We start from the raw sequence: 26,370 nt of genomic DNA, 5'->3' as shown, positions 1-26,370 counted from the left end.
ACAAGATACCTAGGAATAAACCTAACCAAAGAGGCTAAGAATCTATACTCAGAAAACTATAAAGTACTCATGAAAGAAATTGAGGAAGACACAAAGAAATGAAAAAATGTTCCATGTTCCTGGATTGGAAGAACAAGTATTGTGAAAATGTCCATGCTACCTAATGCAATCTACACATTTAATGCAATCCCCATCAAAATGCCATCCATTTATTTTCAAAGAAATGGAACAAATAATTCTAAAATTTATATGAAACCAGAAAAGACCTCGAATAGCCAAAGGAATATTGAAAAAGAAAGCCAAAGTTGGTGGCATCACAATTCCAGACTTCAAGCTCTATTACAAAGCTGTCATCATCAAGACAGTATGGTACTGGCACAAAAACAGACACTTAGATCAATGGGCCAGAATAGAGAGCGCAGAAATAGACCCTCAACTCTATGGTCAACTAATCTTCGACAAAGCAGGAAAAGAATGTCCAATGGGGGAAAAAAAACGGTCTCTTCAACAAATGGTGTTGGGAAAATTGGACAGCCACATGTAGAAAAATGAAACTTGACCATTTCCTTATATCACACACAAAAATAGATTCCAAATGGATGGAAGACCTCAATGTGAGACAGGAATCCATTAAAACCCTTGAGAAGAACACAGGCAGCAACATCTTCCTAGAAACATTGCAAAGGCAAGGGAAGCAAGGGCAAAAATGAACTACTGGGACTTCATCAAGATCAAAAGCTTTTGCACAACAAAGGAAATAATCAGCAAAACCGAAAGACAACTGACATAATGGGAGAAGATATTTGCAAAAGACATATCAGATAAAGGGCTAGTATCCAAAATCTATAAAGATCTTAGCAAACTCAACACCCAAAGAACAAATAATCCAATCAAGAAATGGGCAGAGGACATGAACAGACATTTCTGCAAAGAAGACATCCAGATGGCCAACAGACACATGAAAAAATGCTCAACATCACTTGGCATCAGGGAAATACAAATCAAAACTACAATAAGATATCACCTCATACCAGTCAGAATGGCTAAAATTAACAAGTCAGGAAATGACAGATGCTGGCGAGGATGCAGAGAAAGGGAAACTCTCCTACACTATTGGTGGGAATGTAAACTGCTGCAACCACTCTGGAAAATAGCATGGAGGTTCCTCAAAAAGCTGAAAATAGAGCTACCCTATGACTCAGCAATTGCACTACTGGGTATTTGCCCTAAAGATACAAATGTAGTGATCTGAAGGGGCGCATGCTCCTGAATGTTTATAGCAGCAATGTCCACAGTAGCTAAACTATGAAAAGAAGCTAGATGTCCATCAACAGATGAATGGATAAAGAAAATGTGGTATATATCTATAATGGAATACTATGCAGCCATCAAAAGAAATAAAACCTTGCCATTTACAATGACGTGGATGGGACTAGAGGGTATTATGCTGAGCGAAATAAGTCAATCGGAGAAAGACAACTATCATATCATCTCCCTGACATGAGTAAGTGGAGAAGCAATGTGGGGGGTTTGGGGGGTAGGAAAAGAATAAATGAAACAAGATGGGATCGGGAGGGAGACAAACCATCAGAGAGACTTAATCTCACAAAACAAACTGGGGTTGCTGGGGGGAGACGGGTCGGGAGAGGGTGGTGGGGTTATGGACACTGGGGACAGTGAGTGCTGTGAAGTGTGTAAACTTGGTGATTCACAGACCTGTACCCTGGGGATAAAAATACATTATATGTTTTTAAAAAAATTTTTTAAATTTAAAAAAATTTTTAAAAATTCTCATTGAGTGCCTGCTAAGAGCAAGGCACTGTTCAAAGAGTTGAGGATATATTGGTCAACAAAGACAAAATTCCTGCCTTCATAGAGTTCAAACCCCAATGTCGGAAAAGGCAGTGTGGCAGCATTATGGGGAATGGATTAGGAGTTGGCTAAGATGAGAAGCAGGGAAACCAAAGAAGAGGTTACTGCAATATTATAGGTGAATAATATCATGGGCCTCAACTATGCATAGCAGCAAGAGTGCTGAGTTGAGAAGAGATAGGAGATATTGAAAGATAATAGATATAGATTATATCTATATCTATATACATATCATGGAAAACTACGCAGCCATCAAAAAAAAAAAACCCGAAATCTTGCCATCTGCAATGATGTGGATAGAACTAGAGGGTATTATGCTAAGTAAAAGAAGTCAATCAGAGAAAGATAATTATTGTTTGATCTCTCTGGTATGAGGAATTTAAGAGACAGGGTTGGGGGTTGTGGTGGGTAGGGAGTGAAAAAATGAAACAAGGGCGCCTGGGTGGCTCAGATGGTTATGTGTATGTCTTTGGCTCAGGTCGTGATCCCAGCATCCTAGGATTGAGTCCCACACTGGGCTCCCTGCTCAGCGGGGAGCATGCTCCTCCCTCTCCCTCTGCTGCTCCCCCTGCTTGTGCTCTCTCGCCCTCTCTGTCAAATAAATAATTAAAATCTTAAAAAGAAAGAAATAAAGAAACAAACAAACAAACAAGATGGGATTGGGAGGGAGACAAACCATAAGATTCTTAATCTCATGAAACAAACAGAAGGTTGCTGGGGGGTAGTGGGATAGGGAGAGGGTGGCTGGGTTATGGACACTGGGAAGGGTATGTGCTATGGTGAGTGCTGTGAAATGTGTAAACCTAATGATTCACAGACCTGGACCCCTGGGGAAAATAATATATTATGTATTAATTAAAAAGAAAAAAGAATAGGTCATAGTTAAAAAAAAAAGAAAAAGACATTGAAAGAATCAACAGAACTGTCTGGGGGCCATGCAATGAAAGAGTAAAGGAGTGGGAGAAATAAAAAATGACTCTGTTCTCCTGCATGTACTAGATAAATGTCAGTGTCATTCACCAAGACTGAGAGCTCAGAAGGAAGACCAGATTAGAAAGAGGAAATAAGTTTTGTCATGAGAGTACTGACCTTTGGGTGGAGTTTTTCCCATAGGAATTTGTGTATCTGGAACTCAAGAGATGGCTATACATTGAAAAAATACATAAAAATATATTGGGGAATAAACAGAAGGGACCAGAAACAATAGGAGAAGATGTAGAGTCATGGTAAGTATAGATGTCTCTCATTCCCAAGAACATGCTAGCATGCTATTGGAGTACTGAAGAAGATACAAACATACAACAACACAATGCACAGGAAAGTGGATAGCACTGAACAACAGAAAGTGGCTGGAGAAAGGCAAACCAATTTCACAAATGAATAGGCTCAACCTCTAGCGTTTGTAAAGAGGCTGACTCACCTTTCAAAAACCACTTAAGAAAATGCCATTGGAAATAAAAAGGAATAACTAAAACAACTAGAAGGAAAGGAGGACAACGATGTTAAAGAAATCTAGAGAGTGTGTCAAAAGTTAGAGAGAAAGAAAATAAGAAAGAAAAGACTAAAGACTTAGATAACCAATCCTAGAGGTCCACCTGCTGACTAATAGGAACTCTAGAAAGAGAATGGAATGAGAGGATAAAGGAAATTACAAGGAAATCATACCCAGAAAATGTCCCAGAACAGAAGAACAAATTCCCAGTTTGAAAGGGCCCTCCAAATACATACACAGGGACCAAATACAGGCCTACATCAAAGCATGTAACAGTAAAATTACAAAACACCTAGGTTATAAACATAAAATGAAAATCTCCCAAGGACATAACCATAGTCCATATACAAAGGAATAGTAATCATAATGGTATCAGAAGGTAGATCATAGACCTAAATGTGAAATTAAAACAGTACAAAATCCAGAAGAATCACAAGAAGAGTATCTTTATGTCATTGAGGCAAAGATTTCCTAAACAGGACACAAAACATAGCAACTATTAAAAACTGAATAAACAAGACTTCTGTAAAACCAAAACAGACTTTTGTAAAAAATAAACTAGACTTTTATAAAACTAAAACCATTAACAAACTAAACAAGCAAGTCATAGCCTATGAGAAGAGAATCTGAATACATGTATCTGAAAAGTGACTTGTATCCAGAATACGGAGAGAACTCCTTCAAATCAATAAAGATAACAAGCTATTTTTTTAATGGGCTTGAATAGACATTTTGCCAAAAAAAAAAAAAAAAGTATCTAACTGGCTGGTAAATGTATGAAAAAATACTTAATGTGTGATTACTCATTAGGAAAACGCAAATGACAGCTTCAATGAGCTAGCACTACTCACCCACGAGGATGACTAAAGTTTAAAAGGCTGACAATTTCCACGTATCAGGGAAGATATGGAGCAACTGGCAGTCTCCTAGCTGGGAAAAGTGGTTCATCTATTTTGGAACACTGTTGAACTAGCTGGTAGAATCTATAACCTCTATCCAGCAAAACCATTTCCAGGTATTTACTCAAGAGAAATAAAAGTGTGTGTCCTCAAAAAAAACATAAACAGAATGTTCTTAACAGCTTTATTCAGAGCAGCCAAACTCTGAAAACAACCAAAAAGTCCAACAACAGGGAACGGATAGATATTGTGGAATACGACATACTCTATAAATAAACAAATAGCTAATATGCACAACCACATAGCTGTATTTCCAATATTTTATTGAGCAAAAGCAGCAAACACAAAAGAGTCCACATATGAAGTTCGAGAACTAATACAGCTGATGTGTGTGAGAGAAGTCAGGTAAGTGGTCATCTCTAGGGTGGGGGTGAGGTGGTATTGACAGGAAAGGGATACCAAGGAACCTTCTCAGTTGGTGATCTGGATAGCATTACACAGGTAGATACATCCGTAAAAAATCTGTCAAGCTAAACACTTAATATTTATTTTATACTTTCATAAAACATCACATTTTATAAGATTTTGCCCATTTTTTAGAAAAGAAAAACAATGAAGAAAAAAATAGAATGGCATTAGGCTTATCAATTGTAACACAGGAATCTAAAAGACCATGAAGGAATGTCCTCAAAATTCTGAGAGAAAATGGTTTCAAATCTAGAATTCCAGACCCACCCAAACTTTCAATCAAGTGTGAGGGCAAATTAGAAACAATCTCAGATGATGATAAGCAAGCACTCAAAAAAATTTAAGTCCCATGCGTTCTTTCTTTAGAAGTCTTAGAAGATTTCCCCACCAAATATGGAAGGACCCAGTGGATCCAGAGAACAAGGAATGTGACCAGAGTAGGAGGAGAGAGGGCTATGGTGGAAGGTATCGAGGAAAAAGTAAAAGAGAATTGAAATGGAACCAGATATATGTGAGCACTTAGAAAAAAAAAATAATAATGGTTTTGTGACAGATAGAATATTGCATTCAGGAACAAAAGAAGAAATGAACAGCTACATTCAAAAATCAACAAGTGAGAATTAGGAGCAGTTATTGACTCTAGTAGAAATAAAAATGATACTAGGAAGCAAATATCAACAGTCTTCTACCTTGGTCTAAAATGAGTATTAATCAAGTAATAATTGTAAATGCTGATCACTGGTTTAACAAGAACTGTAGCTACCTTAGGAGGATGAGGGAGGGAAGTATAGGGAGATGTAAGAAAGCTAAATCTTCATCAACACTGGAAGAAATTTGTTAATTTCAAGCATTGTCTGAAATTGATAAATGAAGAGTTAGCGATATAAAATATTATGGAGGGGTGCCTGGGTGGCTCAGTGGGATAAAGCCTCTGCCTTCAGCTCAGGTCATGATTCCAGGGTCCTGGGATGGAGCCCCGCATTGGGCTCTCTGCTTAGCAGGGAGCCTGCTTCCCTTCCTCTCTCTCTGCCTGCCTCTCTGCCTACTTGTGATCTCTCTGTCAAATAAATAAATAAAATATTTTTTTAAAAAATTAAAAAATATATTATAGAAATAAGGGGGCAACTACAAAAAGAAACTGCCAAAAGAATTAAAAAGTATCATCTGCCACAATGTAAAAACGGACACAGGATAAAGCTGTGGAAGAGCCGCCTCTTCCACAGCTTTAACATGTGGGTTTGCGCATCTTAAGCCTTTCAAAGCTATTTTTAAATAGAATTTCTAAGAAACAGAGGAGAAAATACAGACAAGTACAAGATTACGCAGGGAGAGGAAGATGAATGAGAAGTGAAGGATACTAAGAATTCTAAGGAACATCAGTGTTTAAAAGGAAAAGGAGGAGGAGCCAGCATGACAGACCCAGGAGGCTAACATCACAGGGCCAGGGAGAGAACCCCACAAAGGGCTCCAGGGAAACCAGGAGCAGCGACTCACTGAGTTTTTACCTGCTGGGGAGTCAATGCAGGGTGGGACTTTTACTGAGCAGCTACACTTGCTTTTTTTTTTTTTTAATCGTGTTATGTTAGTCACCATACAACCACATTATTAGTTTTTGATGTAGTGTTCCAAGATTCATTGTTTATGTATAACACCCAGTGCTCCATGCAGTATGTGCCCTCCTTAATACCCATAACCAGGGTCACTAATTCCCCCACCGTCCTCCCCTCTAAAACCCTCAGTTTGTTTCCCGGAGTCCATAGTCTCTCACGGTCCATCTCCCCCTCCGATAACCCCCCTTCATTTTTTCTTTCCTTCCCCCAATGTCCTCCATGTTTTTCCTTATGTTCCACAAGTAAGTGAAACCATATAATTGACCATCTCTGCTTGACTTATTTTACTCAGCATAATCCCCTCCAGTCCCATCCATGCTGATGCAAAAGTTGGGTATTTATCCTTTCTGATGGCTGAGTAATATTCCATTGTATATATGGACCACATTTTCTTTATCCATTCATCTGTTGAAGGACATTTTGGCTCTTTCCATGGTTTGGCTATTGTGCACATTGCTGCTATGAACACTGGGCTACATATGGCCCTTCTTTTCACTACATCTATATCTTTGGGGGTAAATACCCACTAATGAAATTGCCAGGTCATAGAGTAGCTCTATTTTTAATTTTTTGAGGAAGTTCCACACTGTTTTGCAAAGTGCACCAACTGGCATTCCCACCAACAGTGTTAAGAGGGTTCCCTGTTCTACACATCCTCCCCAACATTTGTTGTTTCCTGCCTTTTTAATCTTTGCCATTCTAACTGGTGTAAGGTGGTATCTCAGTGTGGTTTTGATTTTAATTTACCTGATGGCTAATGATGATGAACATTTTTTTCATGTGTCTGTTGTCCATTTTATGTCTTCATTGGAGAAGTGTCTGTTCATGTCTTCTGCCCATTTTTTTACTTGATTATCTGTTTTTTGGGTGTTGAGTATAAGAAGTTCTTTACAAATCTTAGGTATCAGCCCTTAGTCTATAGTGTCCAGATATGGACCCTCAACTCTATAGTCAAATAATCTTCAATAAAGGGTAAAAATATTCAGTATATAAAAAGACAGTCTAAGAAATATAATTAATTGATTAATTAATTATTAAAATAAAAAAGACAGTCTTCAATAAACGGTGCTGGGAAAATTAGGCAGTTATGTATAGAAGAATGAAACTCAACCATTCTCTTATACTATACCCAAAGATAAACTCAAAATGGATGAAAGACTCAACATGAGATAGGAATCCATCAAAATCCTAGAGAAGAACCCAGGTAGTAACCTCTTTGACATCAGCCGTATCAACTCCTTTCAAGACACATCTCCAAAGGCAAGGGATATACTTGCTTCTAACCATGGATCACACTCCTTTATACAGGTTGGCCAAGACCCAGCAGCGGTTCTGGAACTGTTGGGCACCAGGCCACAGGTTTTGTTAGGGCACCACCAGAGCAGGTGAATACACACCAGGCCCTAGGCAAGCAGCTTGAGCCAACAAAGTTCTTCAGAAACTGTTCAAGTGCCCCACACCCTCCCTGACCACCTCCTCTCCCCTGTTCCACAGGCTGTGAACCCAGGCACCTATTTCAACAAAGCGTTTTGGGACTCTCCTTCTCTGGCTCTCTGTGGCTTCCACTGACATGTTCAAATTCCTACTTCTGTTGAGATTCTGTCCTTCCCTTCTTGCACTGGCTCTAACATGCACCAGCTAGGTGACCCCACCTGCTCCCAGGTCCATAAGGCATGCTGCATCCACCTACAGCCACACATGACAGCACAGCTTATGAAGCAGACACAGCTTCACCTTTCCTGAGATAACACTCACAGATCTTGTCAAGGAGCATTCTCCAGTGAAACTGCTTTCCAGCTAGGTAAGTCGGCCATGGTTTGCTTTGAGATATGCTAATTATCTAACTGGAAACAAAAATCACCAGTTCTTTCGCGTAGGAAGGAGGGTGGTGAGAGAAGCGATGCTAGTCTTCCAAGCTGATCAATGAGTGAGCCAGAAAGTCCTGGAGGTATGAAAAGAAAGAAAGAGCACTCAAGGAAAACACCACCATACACAGCACTTTTGAAGTGAAGGACCTCCCAAAGACACGTGTGGCTGTTCCAACCCCAGAGAGGATTCGGACAGACTTGTAATTAATGTGGAGTAGAAAAAGGAATGTCATAGAGCCACTAATGTCAAGGGGAATCTGGTTAAACATAGGCAAGTTATCATCGAAATAATAATGATATATATCAAGCACTTCTATGTGTTGGGCTGCAAACACTACCTACATCAGCTTACTTAATCCCTACAAAACCCTGTGAGGTCAGCATTACTGTTATCCTCCTTCTACAGATGAGAAATTGAGGCAAGGAGAAGATTCATAACTTGGCCCAGGCCTCACAGCCAACAGTGCCGAGGTGGAATCCAAGCAATAATGGCCCAGAAACGCTATGAAGAGCTTCAACTTCAGAGTGAGGAACACAGACCACAAGATCTGGAAGGATTTCCAGGCTGGAAGGCAGTCTAGCCTCTGTGAGAAATAAGTTATAGCGCCTATAACAGAAAAAATGGGAGCCCACTAAGGAAATGAATACCTACACAGGTTCCCACCTTTACAGAGGGTAAAATCCTGACAGGAAATTCTACAGACAGGGATACCAGTATAGACACAGCCACGAGTAAGACTTATGAAGGTCTCACCCTTCCCACAGCTGTGAGAACAGGAGTTCAGCAAACCTTTCCACACTTCAGCAGACAGAGCCCTGGGGTTTTGGTACCAACATCCTGAGAGCTTACTTATCCCAACATAAATCATAGCCTTGAAAAGTACAATGGTATAACATTCAGGGAGAAGGGTTGTAAAATATATACCAACAAACTGAGCCCATCACTTAGGGGACTCTGCATCCATTTTTAAGAAAAATTCTTCATGCAAGTACCCAAATCTGAACATGCAAGTCTGTAGCTAAATTTTACTCCAAGGGCAAAGAGCTTTCCCAATGAAGCAAATGTATCCTTAGATCATTCAGAGAAATAATTCACACAAGAAGAACTGCAGGCTTTGCTGAAAAGGACTCCTGGCATTCGTTCGGCATCAGCATGAGAGACCTCATTTCGAATTCTTCTCAAATCCTGATTGCTTGAAAATCAATCCAAATGTCTCCCTGCCCAGCCCCATTTTCTTCTAGTGAGTTTTACTAAGCAATAAATTCACAAACATACATTCTGAAACTTCAGATGACGCTAGTCAAATTCTCTATACAGTGAATGCTCCAAAGAAATCAACATTATTCTTGCACATTTTTTCATAGGGAGGCCCAGAAAAATCTCCCCACTACTAACCCCCCAACCACCATACCCTGGGCATGAGTCCCAGGAGGGGGTTTTAGCACAATAAGAAATGAAAGCTTGCAGAAATGAGACTTGTGCATTAAAAAGCTCTGAGGCTCCAGCCATGCTGTGTTAGCTTAAGACCTGTAGTTACGTCCAGTCTTCATCCCCAACTCCTAAAAGCACCAGCTACCAGCTTTCTTGCCAAAGGCCCAAAGCAATAAGCTCAAGGTGCTTCCTGGCCCTGACTCGGCTTATGTGTCTACAGTGGTGCAGGAGCAGCTCTGAGCCTTCTCTACGAGTGCTCTGGAAAGCATTATCCTACCCAAAGGGGATGAAAGTCTCTTTGAAAACTCTTCTCCTAGGCTGCTCAGAGATGGAAAAAACAAAAAAACAAAAAACCATAACACATGGGAAGAACCAATATCCCGCAAACTGCTGACTGATATTATCAGTGTATTCTGCTTTTGAAGATACTTTGTTTGTAAAAGAAAAATGCATTCCCATCACTAATGGTCCCTGAAGCAAATCATCTGCCTATGTCTGAGTTTTAGGACCTCAACTACAAAATAAAGAGTTAAATTAACAGACTGCTGAGTTCCCATCCTGTCTAGTAACAACAGCTGTCCAAAGTAGTCCAATATGGACCATCTCCTAGGGTCTACCATTGATACAGACTTTACACACACACACACACACACACACACACACACACACCCCTTCACTGTGCACATAACCTCACATTTACTCATTCATTTGATCAATATTGATTACCTGCTGGATGCTAAACACTCTTCTAGGCACTGAGGATATAGCAGTAAACCCTGCAAAGCCCTGCTTGCTTGGAGATTACTTGCTAGGGTGGCCAGACACAAAACAGTCAACAAATACAGGTCAGGTAAGAAATGCTATGGAAAAAAAGAGACCACTGGTGGTGGGTAGGGTGTTCTGATACGTGATCGAGAAAGACCCCCTTTGAATATAACATTTGGGCAGAGCTCTGAAAGATACATAGTGAGGGAATGAGCTCTTGGATATTTGTGCCAAGAAGGTTCCGGATGGAAACAACATCATGTGCGAAGGCCCTGAGGGGGAAACATATCGACCTATTCAACATTCCAAGAACTGCAAGGAAATCGGTGGCTGAGAGAGAAGATGTGCAATGATGGGGCTCCCGTTTCCTGAGCTGGGAGAAATTATGAAAGGGACACATTTTGGCTGGTGGGAGATAGAAATCTGGATGTTTCATTTGGGGCATAAGAAATTTGAGAAGGCCTTTAGATATATTATGAAAGCTTGAAATTAATACCACCAGCTTCCAGAATCTTCTTTGGAGAATAATTAAAAATATAATCCCTGGTGGCAAAACTCACATCTTCTACTTGGGAACTGTCCAGAGAATACATGTTGGTTAATGTTTAACAATCTGCCCTGGGGAAGGGGGGATTCCCTAATTTGTTTTGCATTTGCCTAATTCCAAGGTATAAATACCCTCACTGTGGCTAACTTCAAGCTACCAATGTGAAGCCACTGAATGTGGCAAGGGGAGGAGATGGGTACAAATGGCTCCCACACCAGCACAAGCAACAGCCCCAGCATGCTACTGCAGTGACCCCATGCCCTAGCCCCACACATTCTTCAAGAAGAGGAAGAAAGAGGGGAAGCAGGAACAATTTAGATGGCTTTAGGCAGTATCCTTTAAACACCTTTGTCGGCCTTTTGAAAAAAGTTTCTGAGAAATACTGGGGCATCTGCATTATAACTAGCTGCCTTATTACTACAACAAACTGATTGAAGATTTGACATTAATTATCTCTAATGCAAAACGAATTTACTCTCAGATTTCTGTGGCCAGAAGACAGGGGAAGATGGGGTCCCTGGTCCTTCTGATGGTCCCCCAAGTCACTGGTAAAAGGAAGAAAGCTCCATCCTCAATAATTGTTTCAGTTTCTAAGCCCAGTATCCATTTCTGAATCAGTCAGGGGCATACCTGGCTCACTTGCAAATCTGGGATGGCGGGTCGGGGGAAAACTGCTCTAGGCTTTAACCTGCTCCTGGAGAGAACTATTTTCTCAGGGCAATAAGACAGTGGGTTTGTGTTAGCAAACTTGTCCAGTCACCAAATTAAAGATCCTTAGGCAAAACTTGTTTTCCTTTTCCAAAGAACAGGTATTCTTTTTTTTTTAAGATTTTATTTATTTTATTTGACAGAGATCACAAGTAGGCAGAGAGGCAGGCAGAGAGAGAGGGAGGAGGAAGCAGGCTCCCTGCTGAGCAGAAAGCCCGACGTGGGGCTTGATCCCAGGACCCTGGGATCATGACCTGAGCCAAAGGCAGAGGCTTTAACCCACTGAGCCACCCAGGTGCCCCGAAAGAACAGGTATTCTTAACCCTCTCTGTGTTTTTAGAATCAGCTGCGGAAAGTTAAGAGAATTCATGTGTCGGATGGGCACACTCAGAGCTTCAGATCCCATTGGTGGGTTAGACCTGGATGTGGGTATTTTTTTTTTTTAAAGATTTTATTTATTTATTTGTCAGAGAGAGCAAGCACAGGCAGACAGAGTGGCAGGCAGAGGCAGAGGGAGAAGCAGGCTCCCTGCTGAGCAAGGAGCCCGATGTGGGACTCGATCCCAGAACGCTGGGATCATGACCTGAGCCGAAGGCAGCCGCGTAACCAACTGAGCCACCCAGGCGTCCCTGGATGTGGGTATTTTTTAAATGCTCCCAGATGATTCCAAGTGTAACCAGGGCTAAGAAGCACCATCCTGGAAGCCTGAGCAGTGACTGGTTAGAATCCACCTGATCTGACTGGTTGTTGAGAGAGCACTCACACATAGGGTAGCAGCTCAGGGGGGTACCAGGGGTCCAGTCCTATTTCTGGCATTGGAAAAGGTACTGCAGAGTGTGGGCTCCTGAGGGTCAGGACAGATGATCTTCAAGTTCACTCCTCCTCCCATGGTCTGTCTGCTGCCATTGGGAGCTGTCCCACAGGAGCTCCACATTGGCTCCCACTAAGGAGGCCACGTGGATGGTGTAAGGTCATGTTTGTGTGAGAATGGCAGATAAGGCTGTTGTTGCGGGCAACTGTCCCAGAGCTGGCAAAACTTCTTGATGGAGAATGCCCAAGCAGAATGAGGATGGGCCAAAGACGTGCCCAAAACAAAGCACCCTGTCTGGGATGGAGGTCTTGCAGGGTTGAAGAAAACTCCTAGCCCTTCCCAACTCCCATGTCCTGGTTTTATTGCCGCACAAGGATGTGGCAGAACAAAGTGAGAACCCAGCACTCTTCAAAATCCTGACATTTCACCAGAGGATTCCTGACCAAACAGTAAGTCAATAAAAGTTCAATTCAGAAAGCCATTCCAGGGGCACCTGAGTGGCTCAGTGAGTTAAGCCTCTGCCTTCAGCTCAGGTCATAATTCCAGGGTCCTGGGATCGAGCCCCACATCGGGCTCTCTGCTCAGCGGGAAGCCTGCTTCTCCCTCTCTCTCTCTCTCTGCCTGCCTCTCTGCCTACTTGTGATCTCTCTCTCTCCATCAAATACATAAAGAAAACTTTTTTAAAATTTTTTAAAAAAAGAAAGCCATTCCAAAATCAGGCAATATTTATTTGGCATGAACACTGGCAATTAATCATCAGTTAACCCAATTCATTATGGTGTACGTCTCCCTATTCTCGTTCCTGTCCTGTTGCCCCAAACCAGAACAATCCCACCCTCCCTCGCTCACACACAGAGGTCAAACTGGGATCCCAAGGGACAGAGAGGACATGACAGCAAACAATACAGAGTGGTTGGGAGAGGCATGGCATGGGCTGGTGGTCCTGTGGAAGGACCAAGGCCCAGAAAATGACCATTTCCAAGGAGGATGAGGAACATCTTCACTTGGGAGCAGAGCCCCAGCCAAGGGAAAGCCCCCACAGGATATAGGGCCTAATGTGCCTGGAGGGACAGAGCCACTGAGGGAGTCAGAACTGGCTCAGGGCCGGCAGTCTCAGCCTCTGCCTGCTGCATTACACACACTTCCGGCCCATGTCCCACCTCCACATGTGTCTCTGGGGGAGGCTGGAAAGGAGGAAACACTCAACGGCTGGTGGCCACAGAGGCTTTTGATTAAGGGAAGTAAATGGAATGGAAACTTTGTCTTTTCAATCCCTCAAAACAGTTTGAAAAGAAAAAGCCATGAAGCTAGAAGAGAAGCACTAATGTTGGAGACTCCAGCCTGGAAGGCCAGATGGAAGAAGCAAAGTCAATGTGTTCAGCAAGATAACAGGGCAATGCTGCCAAGCTACACAGGGGAGGGAATTCCCTGTTTTTCTCACCTCTTTCCTCACCCAAGAACAGAGTGATGAATTTCATGTAAACGGATGGCAGAATGAGTCAGTTAAATGTACCAGGTCACCCTTTTCCAAATACAATAGCCAGGCTGGAAAATCTGGTCTCTTGCCCATGCTGGTCCTTCTACCTGAGAAGCTCCTTCTTATCCTTCAGGACCCAGCTCGAATGTCACCTCCTCTGGGAGGTGCCCCTAGACTCACCCAGGTAGAACGGATGGCTCCTCTCCTATGTTCCCAAGGCCTTCATCCATACTCTGCATGGATACATTGTCATGTTGTCACCTAAACATGTATGTGTCTCCCCAAGTAAGCTCCCTGGGGTAAGAGCTAGACCTTGCTAATTTGTCTCATCCCCAGGTCCTAATAAATGCTTACTAAGGGAACAGACTGGCAACAGACACAAAGATACCAGGGGAATCCAGAGAGGCCATTGCTCTAAAAAGGAATCTTCATCTATAGAAGACAGAAGAGCTGCCAACCATGAGACAGACTTTTCTATAGGCAACGAGTCATCTTTTCTGGAAGTTTGGAAGAGTTGTCAGCAAGATCTCTGCCAGTCTCCACTGTGTCTCTCTCTATTTATACCCTGGGGCCAGGAGACAGGAGGAGGCTGTCTGAACCCAAGGACAATGGTCTGCAAGCAATACGTCCTATGCATTTATTCTTGGCAAAGATTCCCAGAGATTAGGTTTCCTCCAGAAAGGAGCCACTAGGAGAGGGAAGTTCCAGTTTTTAAATTCTCCTGCTAGTCCCAAAGAAATTGACAGAAACTTTAAATATCTTTTTGGTAGCCCTTAAGTCGAAAAAATTCACCCTTAAGCAAAAAGAGTACCGGCATTGCAAAAGTTACGGACTCAAATTTCAGGTCACTGGAAAAAGAAAAGCAGTCAAGTAAAACCGAAGGGGTCTCTAAGAGAGCAAGAAATAATCTCACAAAACAAACTGAGGGTTGCTGGGGGGAGGGGGTTTGGGAGAAGGGGGTGCGATTATGGACATTGGGGAGGGTATGTGATTTGGTGAGTGCTGTGAAGTGTGTAAACCTGGTGATTCACAGACCTGTACCCCTGGGGATAAAATATATGTTTATAAAAAATAAAAAATTAAAAAAAAAAAAAACAAAACAAAAAACAAACAGAAAACAAACAAACAAACAAACAAACAAAGTATATCCCAAATATTGCAAGGCACATATTTAGAATACAAAAATATGTGTTGCTGTGCTGAAATTCAAGTTTAACTGGCTATCTTGTGTTTTTGTTTACTAAATCTGGCAACTCTAATTACAGGGACGGCGGATCTTCCTCAAGACCTACCCTTAATACTTCACCATAATTGTGGTTCTTTAACCTGATTTAACTCCTAAAAGACCTGGAAGTGGAGTTGGGGTGGTGGTTGCAGGGGTAGGGGAAGGGGGTCACCAATTAGGACCAGCAAGAAGGTATCCCCCAAAAGATAAAGAATTAAGATTCTGAATTCACTGTGTTAGAGGCTGACCTACATTAAATGAAGCTAAAATACAGGACCTTTCTTAGTGTAGTCCTGAGGAAGAAATCCTATGGCTTAGGGATTTAGGAATGCCAGAGTGGACTTATGTGAGCCTGATTGTTCATCCCCTCCTTATGTGCCTGAGGGGTGGGGTGTTCAAAGAGACACCTTTGATTCTTTCACCCAAGGCTTTGAGAAATACATTCCTGGGGAATTTTCCGTATTTTTGACAGACTCTCTGATGGCTATTCTCTGTAGGCTGGGAATGACACTGGTGACACTGGGAGCTTTGTTATTGATCTGGGTTTCCTGAATTCAGTGGACACCAAAGGACCTCAGGCTGGCAGGAGCCAAGTGGCAGCACTTAATAGCCAGAGGCAACTGAAACAGAGATCAGAATGACTTGCCTGCAGAGATCTTTGTCCCTGGCTAATTGTTGTGTATCCCCTAAAACTGAAATAGATGAAGAGTGCAGTTAAGTATTATTTGGTGGCTACAAGCAGGAAAAAAATCTACCTCTGATTGAATCACTAAAAAAAAAAAAAAAAAAAAAAAAAGTAATGGTTATTCATCAACCATTTCCCAGACTTGGGAGCCTATGGACAGACTCTAAGCAGCTCAAATGAATAGAAGATACAATCTTCTTCTTGTTTTTTTTTTTTTTTTTTTTTAAGTATGACCACAACTTAAATGGATATATCATATATATATACACACATACATACATACATACATACATATGTATATATAGTATTTTTTTCCATTTTTAAAACATTTATTTTCAGCTTAACAGTATTCATTGTTTTTGCACCACACCCAGTGCTCCATGCAATCCGTGCCCTCTAGAATACCCACCACCTGGTACCCCCACACAAAAAAATTTTTTAATCATTATTTTGAGAAAGCATGCTGCTACGTGGCCAGAAGATATACTGAAGTTTCGTCCCACCTTCACCAAGAGGCTTGAAGTCATTCACCAAAGATTAGCTATAAGAAAGGTTAGAGAATTAGAACTAAAGATGAAAATCTAGGAATAGATATAGGTGTATTACCTTTAAATAAAGAGATCTAGCCGGAAAAAAAAAAAAAAAGAAATTGTGGAGGGAGGTAGAAAATCACCAGTCTATCCGAGTATGTTCACTGCATAATGAGGCAAAAAAAGAGTTCAGTAAATCATTTGGGCTTATCCTTAAGTTCTCTAGAAACAAATACAAACATACACACAAATAGAGTAAAGCCACTATTATTAACCTAACTTGCCAAAACATCAATTTGCTCTTTTTTAGGGAAAGAGGCAAAAGCCCCAGTGACTTAGGGCACATGTTCAGATACCAGACCTGAATGGAATCCCTCCCTCCAGCCTTCCAGCTGCAAGGCCTGGAGCAAGTCACTCAAATTCCCTGAGCTCCAGCGGCTCTAGTAGGGAAATAGGCTGTGGCCAGGCTTCCTGGGGTGCTCTCAGCACAGGGCCAGGCCCACAGAAAGGGCTCAGGTGCTGGTATGCGGCAGTGATGGTAGAAATCTCCAAAGTCCTAAATGTCATCACAGTTAACAAGAAAACAAAAGAATGTCAGGAATTTAGGAAGAAAGGGAAAAGTCAAAGGTATAGGAAAAGTATCCTATACTTTCTTCAATGGCTTCCTGTCTTATTTATCAAATGCATTAGTCTCCCTCTAGAATCCTCAATCTTGAAAAAAAGATCCAATTATGGTCATGGAATTCATAAAAAGGGTCTTAATATATTTGATCAAGCTTTTCAACCAAGTGGTTGAGACCAAAAGAGTTCCTTTTCCGAACATTCAATTACCAGGAAAACCCCACACCCTACGAGCTTAGTTCTAAGCTTGAATTGTTTATTAGTTTCAGGAGGCCTGAGAGGCTGCCTAAATACAGATTTCTTTCTAGAAGTTACATCAGAGAGTTTCCACTTATTAATATCCCCAACAGTCTACAGTAATTGAACACACACCCCAAGAGGAGGCCTTTTTTTTTTTTTTTGGCATTAAAAATGAAGTACCAGTGTCAAGCACCAACTCCAAGTTCAGGGACTTTGTAATAATATAGTCCATCATCAAGGACAGCACCCTGTCACCAGAGGCTTGAAAAACTCGGCAGGACAAGATTGTTCTCAATTTTATTATAGATTTTCAAGGGCTAAAGACCTGACATTTAAACACAAGTGTATGGGGGGGGGGGTGTGCATGAGTGCACACACACGCACACACACACACACACAAGAGCAGGTGTGAGGATTATGAATCATGCCCCACACCTGGCTCTGCCTATCATGTCAAAGATGCTCCCAACTTGTACAAGTCAGTTCATCTTGCCAGAAAGAAGGGGGATAAAAAGGAAAGACTTTAGGGGCGCCTGGGTGGCTCACTGGGTTAAAGCCTCTGCCTTCAGCTCATGTCATGATCCCAGAGTCCTGGGATCAAGCCCCGCATAGGAATCTCTGCTCAACAGGGAGCCTGCTTCCTCCTCTCTCTCTGCCTACTTTTGATCTCTGTCTGTCAAATAAATAAAAAAAAATCTTTTTTTTTAAAAAAAAAAAAAGGAAAGACCTTAAAGCACCAATGAAACCCAACTAACTTATTAATAGAATACCATAGACTGAGTAAATTATGAAAAACAGAAATTTATCTCTCATGTTCTAGAGGCTAGGAAGTCTAAGATCAAGGCCCTGGCAGAATCCTGGTTCACAGACAGCCATCCCCTCACTGTGTCTCAGGGGCAAGGGAATTCTTGAAGGGTCTTTCATAAAGGCACTCAACCCATTCAGGAAGGGTGACCTAATCACCTACCAAATGCCCCACCTCCTATTACCATTGCATTGGGGGTTAAGATACTTGTAGATGTATGAAAATTTGTAAGACATGAATTTTGGGTAGGGGGCACAAAACATCTAAAGCAGGTACCAATAATCAAGAAGATGCAAATAAATTCAAATGACACATTTCTACAAATTTCATTTTTATCTGACTTTAGAATAAATAATAAAAGTTGGCATTTAGGTTAGGAATTTTGTTGTTCTTTTCCTTTTTTAAGATTTTATTTATTTATTTGACAGATGGAGATCACAAGTAGGCAGAGAGGCAGGCAGACAGAGGGGTGGGGAAGCAGGCTCCCTGCTGAGCAGAGAGCCCCAATGCTGCAGGGCTCGATCCCAAGACCCTGAGATCATGACCTGAGCCAAAGGCAGAGGTTTTAACCCACTGAGCCACCCAGGCATCCCCTGTTGTTCTTTTCTTTCCCAGTTAAGCTTTAGCATTTGTGTTGGGGGAGGGGGGGAGTGGTAATTACAATATAATTATATTCCATACGCCCCCATTCTCAGATGAAAACATGCCGGATAAAAGAGTTGATAGTGATAGATAATTGGGTGTGTGTGTCTGTATTATAGATCTGCGTAGGTATAGACATACATATGTAGCAAATCAATGCCAGTATTACATGGTATGTTTAAATGTGTATATCTGAGTATATGTTCATGTTTACCTACAATGTGAGGTTGATGTGTATACATTTCTATGGATAAGGAATGTGTGTGTGTGTCTGTATTATAGATCTGCGTGTGTGTGTGTGTATTATAGATCTGCGTATGTATAGACATATGTACGTAGCAAATCAATGCCAGTATTACATGGTATGTTTAAATGTGTATATCTGAGTATATGTTCATGTTTACCTACAATGTGAGGTTGATGTGTATACATTTCTATGGATAAGGAAGTGTATGTGTGGACATATGTACATATACAGGCATTGAACAATTCATGTGTGTGAATGATATATGTGTGTATCCTTGGGGAGCTTCATCCTCACAAAAGAATTTGTCTCAGGAGCCCTGTCTGTAGCTGACATACGGCCTTGTTTTAGGAAACATGTTTTCCATTTATATGGTTTATTATTCCCTGGTTGTTTCCTTCCTCCAGCAAAGACACAACTGAACCTATAGCTCCTTCCCTCCTCTCCACAGATCACCTGCCCTTGCTGGGAAAAGCCAAGTCCCTCCCACTTCTGCAGGGCCAGGACTCACACCATCCTTCTCTGGGAATAGCCCAAGGCAGCCCTAGCCTGGTCCCAGAGGCCAGGAATAGACTGTCTGATAAACTCTCTATCAGTCCCAACTCCTTCCTTCCAAGAGCCTTTTCCTCCCCAAGTAGAAAACAGATTTTGGTGGTCTCACCCAAACGGCCTCTATCAGACATGTAGCATCTGGGTCCAATAACACCTTATAATGAAGGACCTCCTGTTGCGGAGATCAAGTCACATTCCCTCTGGTCATGATAAAAGTCATCGGTCTCCCTAGGTTACAAATTCTCTTAAGAGGGCATGGGTTTAAGCTCTGGCTTTTATATAAATATGGCCCTGCTGCCCTTGAGAAAAGATGGGAAATTCTCTATGTGGTAAGGGGTTTATATCCCTAGATGTGGCCACTGTCCTGATACCAGATGCACATTCTGCCACACCCTGCTTCTCCATCCCTCTTCAGCCTGGCAGACTTCTCCCGAGCACAGAATGCAGACCACCTCCACCATGCCCCACTTTCTTAGTTTCTTGAGAGACAAAGGCAAGAATGAATTTCCTGCCCACAGCACCACCACCCCATTCAAGGCCATGGTAAGAGCATACAGCAGGTTTCCAGGGTTCCCTACTGTCATGCCCTAGGCAGCCAGTCCTCAAAATGCATCCACCACTCCCTCCCCACTCCCACAGCATCTCCCCCAGGACCCTCTCTCCTATCCTCAGTTGTCTAGTCTCAGCCCAGAGGCACTCCCCATGCCCAAGGGAGCCCAATAATCCCAAATTCACCTTCAACTTTCTTCGGGTTCATCAAAAACATACTGGTCTTCTGAGGTCTACATCTCTAGACATGATGGAAGATGGGGTTGTGCAGTTCATTTGTTGACCACCTGATAAGCAGTTGCTAGCTAACAGGTTCTCTCTTATTGAGAAGATCCATAGGAGGTAAGACTGAAGGTGAGGTTCTAAGAGTCCCATGTAAATGGAAGAAGAGCCACTGTGGGAGGAGTGAGATCGGGGTCCTCTTATGCCATCCCACGTAAACAGCCACCAACTCTATAGCCAGCCAAGCCAGAAGGAGGAGCAAATGACACTGGAGAACACTTCTCCAAAAGGAATAGGTTCACTGTTCCTGGTCCTGAACCCCTAACCCCTGACCTCTCTCAGAACCACCCATGGAGCCTCTCTCAGCTCCCACATGGAGGATGGGCCTCTTCGCCCTGCAGGAGGGGAGTCCAGCAGACAAACAGCACTCCAGAGGCCGGGAAGCCTCTGTGTGCTTCCCTAAGGGCACCACGGAAGAGCCAGAATCCATGGAACTGGGAGGCCAAGCAATCAAAAAACACTCTTGGCAGGAATACAAGGGCCAGCGAGAAGCTAGTTTAGATCCTGCCTGGCTGACTTGGGTCTGGAAAGAACAGAGAAAGAATAAGAAAATTATGTAGTGAATTGTCAGAAGGCAGGAAAGACCCAAGGCCTTGGTCTTAATCATGTTCCATGGGAAGTTCTGGCATGGTGCAAGCGTGAAACCTGCCAGATCTTGAGTAATGGGAACAAACAAGGGAGGAAAGAGAGGGGGGCTGAGAGGGACTTGGGGGGAGAGGGAAATCAGGCTGTGTCGAGGTGGTGCCAAACATCTGGGTAAACTGTCAAATGTTTAAGCCAATAGCCAACCATTTTTTCTATAGAATAACAAACATTGAATCTGAAAATGTCTAGGTCGCATCATTGTGATTTTGTTTTATTTTTCATTGTTTGTGCAGATGTTTGAAAGTTCCTTGAGGGCATAACCAAGGCTTATTTTCAGGTACCTCCACCTTCCAGTACTTAGTACATTTCTGGTACCTAGTAGCTACTCTACATGTGTTTAAGAAAGGAAAAGAGGGTAGGCAGAAGGGGAAAAGGACAGGACTACATCCCAAATCTTTAAGATAGAAGAACCATATTATTTTATTGCCAAAACTGGGACAATGCTGAGAAGAGCAGGGGGTGCTAGTACTGGCCCAAGCCAGGTAGTCACCCTACTTAATGGCGAGTTACATATGGAAGAATGAGGCATTAGAAAGAACCACCTTTGTTATTTTCAAAAAACTTTAATTTAGACAGGCTTGGAGTACACAAGAAAGAGCAAGAGGGCCAATGTGGCTGGAGCAGAGGGAGGAAGGAAGAGAATGGGAAAATGAGACAGGAGCAGTCAAGACTTTGGACTTCATTGGAGGTCTGACGAGGTGCCATTGGCATGGGGGAGGGAGAGTTACCTGGGTGAATGACAAGATGTGACTTGGATTTTAAAAGATCTCTATTAGGCTGCAGTATGGAGAACGAATTAAAAGAGGCAAGAGGAGCATCAGGCCACTGCAGCTGTCCCAGTGAGAGGACAGTGGCTCGAGGTAGGAGTGGCTGTTGCAGATGAGGTGGTAAGAAGGGGACAGTCTGGGGACAACTGGTCTAAGTTGAGTCACTGATGCAATGGACATGGGAGGTGAGTTAAGAGAGGCATCAAGGACGACTGCTAGGTTTAGAGGCTGAGCCACCACCTGGGTAGCTGGTAAAGGCCTTTATCCACCTGGGGAACACAGGGGAGGTCATGGCCTTTACAAGTCATCCCAAAACCTCAGCTATTCCCTGTCTCTTACCCCCGTTTACCTCCCCCACAGCTCTTATCACCACCCGGAATTTTATTTGTGGGTTTATTTGGTTAATGACTTGTCTCCCCCACCGATTGACTTTGCCTCGTTCACCAGTATGTCTACCAGAGCACCAAGCATCTAATACATGCCTGATACCTCCTAAAAGGAAAACCAAGAAGAGTTTAAAAAATACTACACTTGAGCCCAAGGACAACATCTGGGACCAGAGAGCTGCAGAACCTTAGACAAGCCACTGGGTCTTTGGCTCTAGGCTCTTACCATTACAGATTTGGAGATGCTCACCAAGTTCCCCTCCAGCTCAAACATTCCAGGACCACAACTGTGTCTTTTGATGCACCCAGATGAGCTAGAATCAGCAAAACCAGAAAGTGGTATTCACAGCTCTCCAAGAAAACACTTGGAGCAAGAGCTCAGGAGGAAGGTTCCCCCAGTGCCCATGCCTTCCCACCAGTAAGTGAAGAGACAACAACATCACAGGTAGAGTGGGGGTCCCACTCCCCTGGGTCTATAAGCAAGAGCGTAGTACACCACCCTTGTTACCAGCATGAACATCACCCCCATGTATCAGACATGCCCATTTTTCCAGGACCATAGTTTGGGGTCCTACCCTTCTGTAAGTCAGTGTCCCTTTTTGCTTCTTCATGTCTGTTCCCACCGTTCAAAGTCTGATGTGTGGTTTACATGCAGTGAGTCAGATCCTTTTGCATGAGAAAGGGCGAAGCCTGCGTCCTCTGACAGTTTACTGCATGATGTTTTCTCCTCCTTCTTCCAGCCCCATGTCCAAGAGGGAACTTCAGAATGAGCCCTGTGAAGGCTGTTGCTCTTCTAATAGCTAAGGAATCTTGGAGTCTCCTCGATTCCACATTTGGCATTTACAGAATCCTACAGTTATGATGACCTTATCTCCCTTCATGCCAACAAGAAAGAGTATGGATAAAGGTAACTGACAGATAATCTAAAACACCATGTTAGTTATTCATTAAAACCTCCTGATCCCCTGGGGATAAAAATATATGTTTATAAAAAAATAAAAAAATAAAACCTCCTAATCTGCTAACAAAAACAAGAATTAGTCCTAAGAATGTCCGAAAACCTCTGCATGTAGGCTTGGTTGGTATCGAGTTGCGCCACTATCCACTGTATCTCCACACAGCCATTGGCCTCATGCCAATGGTTTGTTAGCCCACGCCCAAAGGAAGCCCCCTGCAAACCTAGCCAGAGGCCAGACTAGTGAGTTCAACCATCACGGCCCAGATAAACTACTGGCAAATCCCCTCTGTTTCTCCAAACCTGGGACCCCAAGCCCTGTCCCATGTCCACACATGAGAACTCCTCTGCTCATCCACCCCCATGACTGAACCAGACTTATGGCCACCAGTATCTGGCCACACTCCGCTTGAGCCGCATGCCCGACACAGACCTGTGTCCACTGTGGGCACACGGACACCAGTTTCCTCTGGACTCAAAAGACCCACCCCACCCCCAAACCTTCACGAATTTTTGCATATTTCTCTCCCCATTTTTGCATTTTTCTCCACCTTCCCAATACAAAATTGGAAGCCTGTCTTGGGTCCTCGCTTGCCCTTTTTCAGGCTCATCTGAGTCTAGAGTCTCCTGTCACAGAACTCCTGTTGCAAGGATCCATCGGAAGCATGGTGAGCAGCCACGCTGGTGACGGTTTTCTTTGCCAAACACATTCTCTTATTTACTCTGCTGCTTCCAAATCTGTTGTTAAAGAGAGACTTGGCCAGGCCCTCTGAATTACTCAGGCTTTGCCCAATTTGAAGAAAAATTAACACACATGGTAGCGACTTCTAAGGTAACTGCTGAATGCACAGATGCCCTCTGGGTCTGGTTTGAACCACCACTGTCTCACCTGAGAAACGGCCTGGTTACGTCTGTCTGCAGATAACAGATAACTGCCCTCTCTGCTATATAGTTTTCCTCCATAATGGTGATCCTGATCATATCATACCTGTGCTCAAAATACTGCAACTTTTCTCCCGCTTGTCTCAGGAAAAGCCAACATCTTCCCAATGATCTAGAAGTCCCTTCAAAATTGGAGGTGTACCCAATTGTTTCTCAAACATACTCCTGCCTCAGGGCCTTTACACTGCTTTTCCTCTGAAATAGTTTCCTCCAGATAACATTGTTCACTCCTACTCCTTCAAATATTTGTTCAAATGGCTTATGCAGACCCTTTACTTTATAATTTCAACTTTCATCGGCCATCCAATCCCCCTTTCCCAGTTTTCCTAAATCAAATTCTAACATACTATATAACCTACTTATTCTTTATTTCTCTCTCCTCTATTAGAATTTAAGCTCCAAGAAGGCAGGAACTTTCATCTATCTTGTCCAGGAATGAATCCTCAGTGCCTAGAAGAGTGCCTGACATGTATTATGGAATGGATAAGGTAATTAATGAATAAGTTCATCAGGATGCCTGGGTGGCTCAGTCAGTTAAGCATCTGACTCTTGATTTCAGCTCAGGTCATGATCCCAGGGTCTTGCGATTGAGCCTCGTGTCGGGCTCCGCAATCAGTGCGGAGCCTGCTTGAGATTCTCTCTCTTGTTCTTCCTCTGCTCCTCCCCACCCACCTCCCTCTCTTAGAAAAAATAAAGAAAGAAGAAGAAGTTCATCAATAAAGAGTATAGACACTGGTCTTACTGCTGAGTTCAAATCTCAGATTCAACTTCTATAAGCTATGTGACGTTGAACACGCTTTAACTTTTTAATACCTCAATTTATCCATCTGTAACAATGGAAGAAAAAAATAACTGCAATGATTTCATAAGACTTTCATGAGAAAATCCATGTACCACGGTGCTTAGAACATAGTAAGAACTCTGTGGATGATATCTATTATCTTCAGTCTTTGCAGATAAATTAGACTTTGGGAAATAACCAAAAGCCACTTGAACTAAGCATGGTAAATCAAGTAATAGGACCTCTGCTGAAAAGATGGGAAGATAAGACAATATGCACAGTTCTCTTTTATGGCTCATAAACCAGCTCTACAAAATAATTCTGGGGGGAGCAAAAAAGCAACATTCACGTTGTAAGCAATGGTATTCTCTATGTGGCCACTTGGAAGGGCAACACCCACTTGGCTGCCTATGTTCTGACATATTTCCTAATGCCATAGAGTCCCAATAGTAGAAATAGAACTAGAAATAGAAGCCCTTAGAGGTCCTCTGCTATACCTCCCGCTTCCCTCACTCACTTTATGTTGCTTTTCTGCCAGAGAGAGCCAACTGCTCTGAGTATGTGGGTCAAGAACCTCTGGGGAGAGAGTGCCGAAGAGGCTTTATAGAGAGGATGTCACAGAAAGTGATACCCTGAACGAGGCCAAGCTGTAACCTGAGTGTCATGAAGGTCTAGAAATTCAATCTGGGGGAGAGCAAGCAGAGACAGTACAGCTCATTTGCAGAATAGACTTTCTGGGGCCCAGAGGCAGGGAATGGGGAGGAGGAACAGACTCATCCCCAAATGGACTGACCACCAGCCAGCCTGTTAGAGCTCTTGGCCTTCCTCCTCTCCCCCTTCCTCTGGCACCTCAGGAAAGAGGGGTGAGGAGAAAGGGGACGCTCAGGGCAACACCCTCAACCCCACCATCTGAGAAGATACAAACCAGTGGGCTCTTCCATTCCTGTGGTTCCTGCTGTCCACCTCCAAAGCCAAGCATATTCTTCATATTGCAGTAGAGACTGTGCTTCCCTGTTTTACAGACAAACGAGCTGAGACCCAGAGGGAAAGGAATGCAGCTGGCAGACAAATTGGTGGTCCAACCATATCCTCTCAGTCCACCCCAAAGGTCACTGACAAGCAGGTTTACCTGGCAATGATTTTCTGCGTCTCCCTGCCCAGGGTCCTCTGGCTTCAGGAGCATATGCTCAGCCCAGAGGCAGGAAGGCCAGGCAGCCAGGGGGTTATTACCCCAGAAGTGACCCTCAACCTACCAAGGAGAGTCATTTCAGATGTATGCCACAGTTTCTTAGAGGTTGATTTTCCCATCAAGTTCAGAGCCCAAGTTTTAACATAGAGGAACACACATTCATATGTAAGAGAAGAACTAAAGGGTAGGTTTTAACATTTTTGTTCCCCTGTACTCCTTTGGCAATTTGGTAAGGACTGTGGACTCCTCAGGATAATAATTCTTAAGGCACAAAACAAAATCTATAAAGATTATAAAGGACACTAAATATGTTGAAAGACAATTACCAAAATAACTTAAAAATAATTTTGTGATAACGCAGACTGACTTTTGAATAAGAGC

The sequence above is a fragment of the Mustela nigripes genome, chromosome 12 (assembly GCF_022355385.1).
Source record: "Mustela nigripes isolate SB6536 chromosome 12, MUSNIG.SB6536, whole genome shotgun sequence".
Classification (NCBI taxonomy): domain Eukaryota; kingdom Metazoa; phylum Chordata; class Mammalia; order Carnivora; family Mustelidae; genus Mustela; species Mustela nigripes.
The sequence above is the reverse complement of the archived record's forward strand: the minus strand, read 5'-3'. Positions refer to the sequence as shown.